The 10,063-nt window shown below is 45.7% G+C and overlaps 1 long non-coding RNA gene and 1 pseudogene across 2 annotated transcripts; one reads left to right on the plus strand and one right to left on the minus strand.

Annotated features, from left to right (window-relative positions):
* Positions 1–943: 943 nt before the first annotated feature.
* Positions 944–1,678, plus strand: LOC100338721 (large ribosomal subunit protein uL30 pseudogene; annotated as a pseudogene). The gene has a single exon (XR_016230274.1). The product of XR_016230274.1 is annotated as a large ribosomal subunit protein uL30 pseudogene (transcript).
* Positions 1,679–1,781: 103 nt separating this feature from the next.
* On the minus strand, positions 1,782–8,226 carry LOC149128062 (uncharacterized). Its single transcript, XR_016230276.1, has 3 exons — positions 8,098–8,226; positions 7,267–7,484; positions 1,782–2,024 (listed from the first exon to the last, which is right to left on the minus strand). It is a non-coding gene; the product is annotated as an uncharacterized LOC149128062 (long non-coding RNA).
* Between the last annotated feature and the right edge of the window lie 1,837 nt (positions 8,227–10,063).

The raw sequence follows: 10,063 nt of genomic DNA on the forward strand, positions 1-10,063 counted from the left end.
GTGCCAAATAATCTTTATCTCATTTAACCCCTCACTCTAGGTGGCACTGTTATTTTGCCATTTAATAGATGAGTCACACAGTGAGCCCAACTCTGAGCCAGGAGTATAAATGAGGTTTGTGTGTATCCAAAGATACTTAGAATTATGCTATAATCAACCGTACTTTAGAAATTATTTTGCGGGCCGGCACAGTGGCTCAGTTGGTTAATCCTCTGCCTGGGCGCCGGCATCCCATATGGGCGCCGGGTTCTAGTCCTGATTGTTCATCTTCTAGTCCAGCTCTCCGCTGTGGCCTGGGAGGGCAGTGGAGGATAGCCCAAGTGCTTGGGTGCCTGCACCCGCGTGGGAGACCAGGAGGAAGCACCTGGCTCCTGGCCTTGGATCGGCGTAGCTCCAGCCGTAGCGGCCATTTGGGGGGTGAACCAACGGAAGGAAGACCTTTCTTTCTGTCTCTCTCTTAGATATATAGAATACATCTAAAGATAATACATATGCCTACCGAGGTCTTTTTATTTTTGGCCCTTTATGGATGATGTACTATGACCACAGGAGTTAGGGACATAGTGTTGTGTTACAACTGCCACCAGGTGGCAGCAGAATCTGTAGCTTTTTCACAAATATCAGATTTGGCAGGTGGTGAATCTTGGTCAGATAGACGGAGCCTCTGGGTTCTCAGGATCCTCTGTTCTTCCTCACTCTGCTACACTGCCTCCCACAAAGCATCATGGCCCCGGCTTGCAGGCCAACACCACTGCAGCTAACATGCAGTGAGTCTGCCCCTCAAGATGTAAGTTACATAAAGCAAGTCCTCTACCTATAGAATGTTGCTGACATTTAGTTATTGTGTTTCACACAGTGTTTGTTTTCTTGAGTTCCTCCTTTGCCATTTCCCTCCAAATTTTGGGCTCGAGTCTTTTTTTAAAAAATATTTATTTATTGCTCTTTTCCGGCTGGAACCATGGAGGGTGCCGAAGAGAAGAAGGTTCCTGCTGTGCCAGAAACCCTGAAGAAGAAGCGGAGGAATTTCGCAGAGCTGAAGATCAAGCGCCTGAGGAAGAAGTTTGCCCAAAAGATGCTTCGGAAGGCAAGGAGGAAGCTTATCTATGAGAAAGCGAAGCACTATCACAAGGAATACGGGCAGATGTACAGAACTGAAATTCGGATGCCGAGGATGGCAAGAAAAGCTGGAAACTTCTACGTTCCTGCAGAACCCAAGTTGGCATTTGTCATCAGGATCAGAGGTATCAATGGTGTGAGCCCCAGAGTCCGAAAAGTGCTGCAGCTTCTTCGCCTTCGCCAGATCTTCAATGGCACCTTTGTTAAGCTCAACAAGGCCTCCATTAACATGCTGAGGATTGTGGAGCCATATATTGCATGGGGGTACCCAAATTTGAAGTCAGTAAATGAACTAGTTTACAAACGTGGCTATGGCAAAATCAATAAGAAGCGAATTGCTTTGACAGATAACACTCTGATTGCCCGCTCTCTTGGTAAATACAATATCATCTGCATGGAGGATCTGATTCACGAGATCTACACTGTGGGGAAACACTTCAAGGAAGCAAATAACTTCCTGTGGCCCTTCAAGTTATCTTCTCCCCGAGGTGGGATGAAGAAAAAGACCACCCACCAAATCAACAGACTTATTAGAAGGATGAACTAAGGTGTCTCCTATGGTATTTTTGTAATCTGGTCAGATAATAAATGGCAACTACAGTCAAATTGAAATAAACTGTTGTATTGGTAAAAACAAAAAAAAATTTATTTATTTATTTATTTATTTCAAAGTCAGAGTTAGAGAGAGAGAGTGAGAGATTTTCTATCTGCTGGTTCACTTCCCAGATGGCTGCAACAGCTGGGGCTGGACAGGTCTAGCGAGGATCCAGGAGCTTCTTCCAGGTCTCCCATGTTGGTGCAGGAGCCCAAGGACTTGGGCCATCTTCCTCTGCTTTTCCTACATTAGCAGGGAGCTGGATCAGCTGGAGCAACCAGGACATGAACAGGAACCCATATGGGATCAAGATCTAAGAATTATAGTAGAACATGAATTATAACTTGACCAATATGCTCCTTTTTTTTAAAAAAAAAAAGCTTATTTCTTTATTTAAGAGGCAGAGTTATAGAGAGAGGAGAGAGAGAGAGAGAGAGAGAGAGAGAGAGAGAGAGAGAGAGGTCTTCCATCTGCTCATTCACTCCCCAAATGTCTGCAAAAGCTGGGGCTGGACCAGGCTGAAGTTCAGAACCAGAATCATCTGGTTCTCCCATGGGTAGCAAAGACCAAAGTACTTGGGCCATCATCTACTGCCTCCCCTCCTCTCCCCTCCCCAGGGTGTGTATTAGCAGGAACTGGATTGGAAGCAGAGGTTGGGCTTGATCTCAGGCACTGCAGTATGGGATGTGGGTGTCTCAAGCTGCAGCTTAACATGTTACTCCACAGCACACATCCCTCCCTGTATCTTCTGAGCAGCTGGAGCAGAAGTGGCCTCCTCTTTCAGGCTGCTTTCTCTGGCATTCCAGTGGGAGTGGTACACTTACTCATGTTCCTACGCCTGTCCCTCCTGGGAGAGTAGGTGTTTTCCTGGCACTGAGCCTGGGATTGGACAGTCACAGGATAGCAGATGATCAGCCCATCTGTGATAAGCTTCTTAGATCTGTGATGGGAGTTAGCATTGGAGATTTCATTGATCTCATGGGATTGAACCAGACCTTCTTGTTGCCACGGTGGAGGGCACTGCAATCAGTCTCTCTTTTTTTTAAAGATTTATTTGTTTGAAAGGCAGAATTATGGAGAGAAGGAGAGATAGAGACAGAGAGTGAGAGAGATATATCTTCCATCTACTGGTTCATTTCCCAAATGGCTACAACTGCCAGGGGTGCTGAAGCCAGGAGCTAGGAGCTTCATCCAGGTATCTCATGTGGGTGCAGGGGCCCAAGCACTTGGGGCATCCTCTGCTGCTTTCCCAGTTGCATTAGCAGAAAGCTGGGTTGGAAGTGGAACAGCCGGGACTCAAACCAGTGCCCACATGGGATGCCAGTGTTGCAGACCGTGGCGTTAACCCACTGAGCCACAGCACCAGCCCCAGGCAGTCTCTTTTGAAGCCTGAGCACACTCCTGGCTGTGGTGAAAGGAAGCTATAATTATTTATGTTTTTTTAAATAAAGGTCTATTTATTTTTTTGAAAGGCAGAGTGACAGAGAGACAAAGAGATTTTCCAGCTGCTGGTTCACTCCCCAAATGCATGCAACAGCCAGGGCCAGGTTAGCCTGAAGCCCGGAACCAGGAGCTCCATCTGTGTCTCTCAGGGCAGCAGAAACTCAAATACTTCTGCTGGTTTCCCAGGCTCATTAGCAGGGAGCTGGATTGGGAGTAGAGTAGTTGGGATTTGAGCTGGCACTTAGGTTATGGAATATGAGTTCCATGAAGTGGCTCAACTCACTGCACCACAATGCCTGCCCCTATTTTTATTTTTGAATTCAACTTTTTAAATGAATGGTTTGAAATCCTCTTGCATGTTCCAGTAATAAAAATAAAACTGTTATAGGAATGAAGACAAATTCTCATCTTGTGTCATGGATAAAATATGTTCCCCTTTTTCTATCTTTCTGAGTATATTATTAGTGGTGGGCTTTTTGGTTTCTTTTCTCTCTCTCTCTCTCTCTCTCTCTCTCTCTCTCTTTTTCTGGTGGCGAGGTTTCTTACACTTTGTATTGTATCTGTTTCCATCAAATTCCTTTTTAAAAATTTCTGTTCATGTATTTTGGTTTCTGTCTTTCATGTTGAGGATTTTCTTCAAATGTCTGATGATACTTGGCTGTCCAGATTTAAGTCAGAGTGTTAGCTTGTTGGAAATATGTGTGTGTGTGTGTGTGTGTGTGTGACAGAGAGAGAGAGAGAGAGAGAGAGAGAGAGAGGAAGAGAGGCACTTACTGATCAGATGGAGTGAGTACAGTGTAGGGAAGGGACCCAGTTGCTTCATCAGAGAACCTGATGCCAGCACCTGAATCTTCTCTCCTAGGCTGGCCAGGTTCTCCTGAGCAGGTTCTCCAACCTGACACTTAAGTGAGCCTGGCCAGCATTCCTTTAGCTGTACAGAAGATCACATTAAATGCCCACCCAGCAGTGTAAACAGTAGGTTTAGGAGCACAGAGGAGAGGAGGGCTCATACTGCCATGAGCTGAGTTGTTGAGAGTGTGGAACCAGATAAAGTATGTGAATATATTCTGAAAATAGTTAAAAAAATGCTTTAGATACATTACTGAACACCAGAAAAATATCTCAGTGGATGAAAGATAGAACTCTTGATCTCAAGGTTACAAAACAGAGTAGGTGGGGTGGGTGTGTGGCATAGAAGTTGGGGCCTGTATTGAAAGGCCTGGTTCATGTCCCAGCAACTCCACGCTTCTGATCTAGCTTCCTGTTAATTCACCCAGGAGGCAATAGATGATGGCCCACGTGCTTGGATTCCTGCCACCCATGTGGAAGACCCAGGTAGAGTTCCAGGCTCCTGGCTTTGGCCTGGCCTAGCCCTAGCTATTGCCACCATTTGGGAAATGAACCAGTGGATGGAAGAGCTCTCTTTCTGTCTTTTTGTCTCTCTGGCTTTTAAATAAAAGGAAAAAAAAGTAAGAAATCTGTACAGTGATTCAGAGCAGGGTAAGTACATTAGGGGATAAAGCTGTAGTGATGATGACACCAGGGTGGCTGGGTTGGAGAGAAGATCTGTTCAGAAGCTGGGGCAAGGATTGAGGGATGAGGCACAGAGGTGAGGCAGTTTTCACCTGGCCACACCCAGAGCCACCTGGTATGCTTCTGCACCCTCTTCCCTGTGCCCTTGGTGCTTTGCAACTTGCACAAATGGGTGGAAGCCAACAGATGCGCACATGCCTGTTGTTCTGTCAATCTTTGGAGGTGAAGTTTTTTCAGCCAGTAATCATGGAGGGAGAATTCAGTGATGGTGGCTTTGGGTAAGGAGATAAACATACAGGAGGTGAGATGAAGAGTGAGATCCCAAGGTGTGGGTCACTGTAGTTCAGTAAACCTCATCTTCAGCTAGCCAGGCCCTGGGGAAAGCTGGCTGGCAGCTGCTCTGCTGACCTCCTTCCCTGGCTCCTGGTGTCTGGAGCAGCTACATCAGGTGCCATGGTGACAGCACCCCCCCTCCAGGCCCCAAGGACCAGAGCATCATGGTGGAAGGAGGTGTGGGAGCTGGACCCATGGGCTTTCCTGCAGGATGGCTAAGTTGTCCTTGTGACAGACACAGTGGTGTTTTCTGGCTTTAGCCCTCCACCAGAGGCTGGTAAAGTCCAGCCACCAGGAAGGCTGGAGGGCTCACAGTCCAAAGGGGAGGAAATACCAGAGACTACTGAGGAAGACCAGGTGCATGGGGAAGCTAGCCAGTGGCCTCCAGACAACAGAATCAAAAGGAAGTGCTCAAAAGACAGCAGGATGGGGCCATGTGGAGAGGACAGATGCACCAGCCCAGAGGAGCTCCCAGTGCCAAAGCTGAGCAAGTGGAGTGCTAACATCAGTAGCCGAGTGTTGGGTTGTTATCCAGAGCACAGGCCAGACAGATGTGTCTGCAGTGATAACACGCTGGGATAAGTAGGTATATGGGTGGGGGATCATCCTTTTCCAGGAACTTCCTTTAACAAAATACATAGATATTCTCTCCTTTGTGAGGTAGGGCTTAGTGTCACCCATAGTGACTGGACCCTGTTGATCAGAAATTACAGGAGGCCATTGCTTTGGACCAGGCTCCTGCCCTGAGCCCCAACAAGACTAGACTGGAAATCAGAATGGAGCCATTCACACTGAAGTTCCCTTTCATCAAACAGTAGCTAAGTTGTTATCTGACCTTCTGAGAGGTTGGGAGAGAGTGAAAACAGGCAAGTTTCCCAAAGAGGCCAGTTGCAGTTGGCAAGATAATGAAATTCACTCTGCTTTCACCCTTATTTTAAAAAGTTAACTGAAGTAACCTGATGTTAGCCAGTTATTTTCCTATTGTCCTGCTGCTCTGTCTCTATCGTACAAGGAGAGTGACTGAAATAACCAGTCCACTCTGTTCTTGTACTCCATTCGTTGAAACACTCATTCTATTTAATGGAATTAGGTGTTGCCCAATTCTAGATTTGCAAGGAAGACCACTTTAGATCTTTAAATTTGTTGTAATTTTGTTTTTTGGTAGTTTCAAAGGAAAGGGTTTGGAAAGGGAAAAATAGTAATGGGACAGTGGAGAAATGTGACAAATGTCCTGTCATGTTGCCCACCTCCTGTGAGGTGATGAGAAGGCACCTCATACCCCTGTGGCATTCTTTCCAAAGACGCAGAGTCTCAATTTAGTCATGAGATAAACATCAGCCAAACCCAAACTGAGGGAGAGTCAGTTTGGGACCAGTACTGTCCCAAACCAGCAACATCATGAAAAACAAGGAAAGCTTGAAAAACTATCACAGCATGGAGAAGACTACAGGACATGATGACAAAATGTGACATGGGATTCTGGACCGGCTCCTGGATAGAAAAGCACACTAACAGGAAAACCCAGTGAAACCCAAACAAAATCCAGAGTTAAGACTCAGTGTTGGTTTTCTTGATAATGCACCAGTAATATAAGATGATAATATTAGGAGAAACTGAAATTGGGTGAGAAGCATACAGGAACTCTCTGTACTGTTTTTATAGTTGTTCTCTAAAGCTTAAGGTTATCCAGAATAAAAAGTATATAAAAATATGGAACTGGGAGGTTATTGATTCCTACATAGAGAACTTCCTCATTTGTTACTGCTGCATGTTATGCCATTGTGTAGATTTACTAGAATTGATTTAACCTAGTCTTCTACAGATGGGTACTTAGGTTGAATGATACTCATTTATACATGTGTGAAAATATCTGGAGAATAAATTCCTAGAAGGGCAAGTGCTGGATGAGAAAATACCAGCATTTTCATCAAATCTGCCTTCTTTAGATAATGCACCAATTAGTTCTTCCACCAGCAGTGTAGGAAATGCCTCTTTCCTCACACTCTCCAAATATGGGCTATAATGAAACTTAAAAATGATTATTGTTGACAGCCTGGGAGGCATAAAATGATTTTTGGGTGTAAATTTTGATTTTAACTTATTTTATATAGAGCTGAGCATCTTTTTACATTTTTCTGTTTTTTTTTCCCCCTTCTTTTTTGTCTTAATGATAGTGTTTGTAAAAAAAAATGTAGTAACAGTACGATAAATCCCTTCATAGCTTCCAGACATAAAGTTCCTAGCACCTCAGCAGGTTTGGAAGTTGAGAGTGGTAATGCACTTGGCAGCCTCGGGTTCTTCAGTGACTCTTGGCTGCGTCTCTGGATGGGTCTCGCAGACACCCTTGAAGCCCTCTGCCTTGGTGTCCACGACGTGATCTGCTTAGTGCCTGGGCCCTCAGACTGGAGCAGGATGCTGAGTGTGGTTCTTCCTGTTTCCTGTAAGTGACAGCTAAGGCCTGAAGCTGAGGCCAAAAACAAATGAAAAACAAAGATGCTAATACTCCCATATTTCTTAGAAAGTAGCCATGATTTTAACTCTGACCCTTCTCTTAGGAACTATGAAACTGACACCACTGGCAGTAATCAGCACCTGCTGTGAGCAGGGGAACAGAACCCGGAGTGGTCAGTCTCATGGGGGACCGTGCTCCTGGCTCCTTGTCCCACAAGCCAGGAGAAACAGACTCCCAGAGGAAAACCCACAGGCATGGGGTGGGGTGGGGTGTAGCAACAGCATTCCATTTCCTGAGTGATGTCAGCTCACTAGTGCAGTTCTTGATCTTGCTGTGGCTTATCTAAGCCGGGAAGGAGAGGGATGGCAGGGGGTGAGGTAAGGGAGGATGGGGAGCAGCAAAGTAGCCTTGATTTTACCCGGCTGCCTGGCTTGCTTTTCTGACGGTTAAGTAAGCTGTATGAAAGCCAGATGGGCTCTGCTTCCTGAAAGTCAGACCCAACAGGCCTGAGCAAAAAGGGAACCCTGTCCTGAGCCCTATGTGTTAGAGGACAAGATCCTGGCCCTCTCCTAGTCTGCTCCTCCCTGGTGTCTGAGTTGCCTGTGGGGTCAAGGGATGTGCTCACCTAGAACCTGTGCTTCATCTTCCAGACCATGGCCAGGGACCCAGGACTCCAGTGTTTTCTACCTAAGTGGTTCTGCACTTATCCCAGCTCCCGGATGGGTCTCTTAATTTCTTTCAGAGGGTGGACCATGCTGCGGCCAATGGAGTCACCATTTTAACCTGCTCAGGTGATTCTCATGGACTTAGGGACTGAGAATCACTCTGCAATCAGGACTTAATGCTTTGGGTCCAGCATTCTGCCTTGAATCAAACACAAGTTACTTTAGCAAGAAAGAAAAGGAAAGGCTGATGTCAGTGTTACCTGCTTCAGCACACGAGGCCCAGCCAGTCCTTAGGCCTCTGTTCCCAGAACTTGAGTCTTTCCTGAATATAATTTTGAAAGATAGTGGTGGGGTTGAAGATATTCCAGGTTAGAAGAATAGCAAAGCAAGGGACAGGGGAAGATATTTTGGGTTTGAAAGTCCTCTGAATATTGTAGTATCTGGGGCTCAATCCTTTGATTTCTTCTTTCTGCACTTACTTCCTCAGGAATTCCATTCAGTTTCATGGATTTAATACTGTGAGAAGTAAAGACCATTGGTTCATTTTCAAAGTAAAGTGTTCAGCTGTGAGTAGAAAAGTGCTAACAACTAGCTAGCATATAAAGTAGCTAGCTAGCATAACAGGTTACAAACTGTAAAGTACATGCACCTGGAAAAGTTCTGAAGCAAACAGGCTTTTGATGTAGCAAAACTAAAACAGATGGAGACACTTAGGCAGTGTTTGGGAAGATTGTAACCCCGTAGTTACTCAGCCAATGAGGAACCAAAGTAGGGACCTTCGTGCTATGAAATAAACAGCTTGCTGTAAACCACTCTGGGTAAGCTGGCCCACCAGGCATCCAATCTTGCAAGACTTAATATTAAGTCTTGCTTTTGCTGTACTTCCTGAGTCTGAATCCATCCTTTAAGTGGACATGTGAGGTTGTTTCTCACAATACCACTTACACTTTATGACTCGCAAATTTGCATCTCCAACTCTAATCTTGCATGAACTCAGGTAGATTCATATCTTTAACTCCCTGTTTTACTGTGTAATTAGAATATAACAGAGACAAGTCACACTTAATGTGTTCAAGATCAGATTCCCAATTTCACTGCCCACATCCCTACCTTGACCTTTCCCAAGGCTTCTGTGTCTCAGAAATCAGAAACCCCTCTTTCTTCAGTTGCTCAGGCCAAAAACTTTAGAGTCACCTTGACTTCTCTCTTTCATATTATATGTCTAAGCCATCAGCAAAACTTTCCAGCTCTCTCCTTCCTTCCTTCCTTCCTTCCTTCCTTCCTTCCTTCCTTCCTTCCTTCGAGAGAGAGAGAGACAGAGAGAAAGGTCTTCCTTCCATTGCTTCACTCCCCAAATGGCCACTAAGGCCGGCGCTGCGCCAATCTGAAGCCAGGAGCCAGGTGCTTCTTCCTGGTCTCCCATGCAGGTGTAGGGCTCACGCACTTGGGCCATCCTTCACTGCCTTCCAGGGCCACAGTAGAGAGCTGGACTGGAAGAGGAGCAACTGGGACTAGAACCCGGTGCCCATATGGGATGCTGGCGCTGCAGACGGAGGATTAACCAAGTGAGCCACAGCACCGGCCCCGCCAGCTCTACTTTCAAAATATATCTCTGAACTAAGAAGGAGATGTAATGGTGAAAGCAGAGGTCACAGAGATAGGAAGATCAGAGGACCTTGCAAAGGGAAGAATGCGGTCAGCCCATTGGAAAGGCAGAGAAGATGGATTGTCCCCTAGAGCTGCCCTGTGGCACCTTTATTTTAGTCCTATGGAACTCAGTTCAGACTTCTCACCTTTAGAACTGAGAAGTAATACACTTGTGTTGCTGTAAGCCGTTCAGTTTGTGGTGCTTTGTTTCATCAGCAACAGGAAGCTAATACACGATATTGGTGTATAATTTTAGTATTGTAGGAAAATGACTCCATC

The sequence above is a fragment of the Oryctolagus cuniculus genome, chromosome 2, assembly GCF_051225735.1.
Source record: "Oryctolagus cuniculus isolate XC-2025 breed Fujian yellow rabbit chromosome 2, ASM5122573v1, whole genome shotgun sequence".
NCBI classification, from domain to species: domain Eukaryota; kingdom Metazoa; phylum Chordata; class Mammalia; order Lagomorpha; family Leporidae; genus Oryctolagus; species Oryctolagus cuniculus.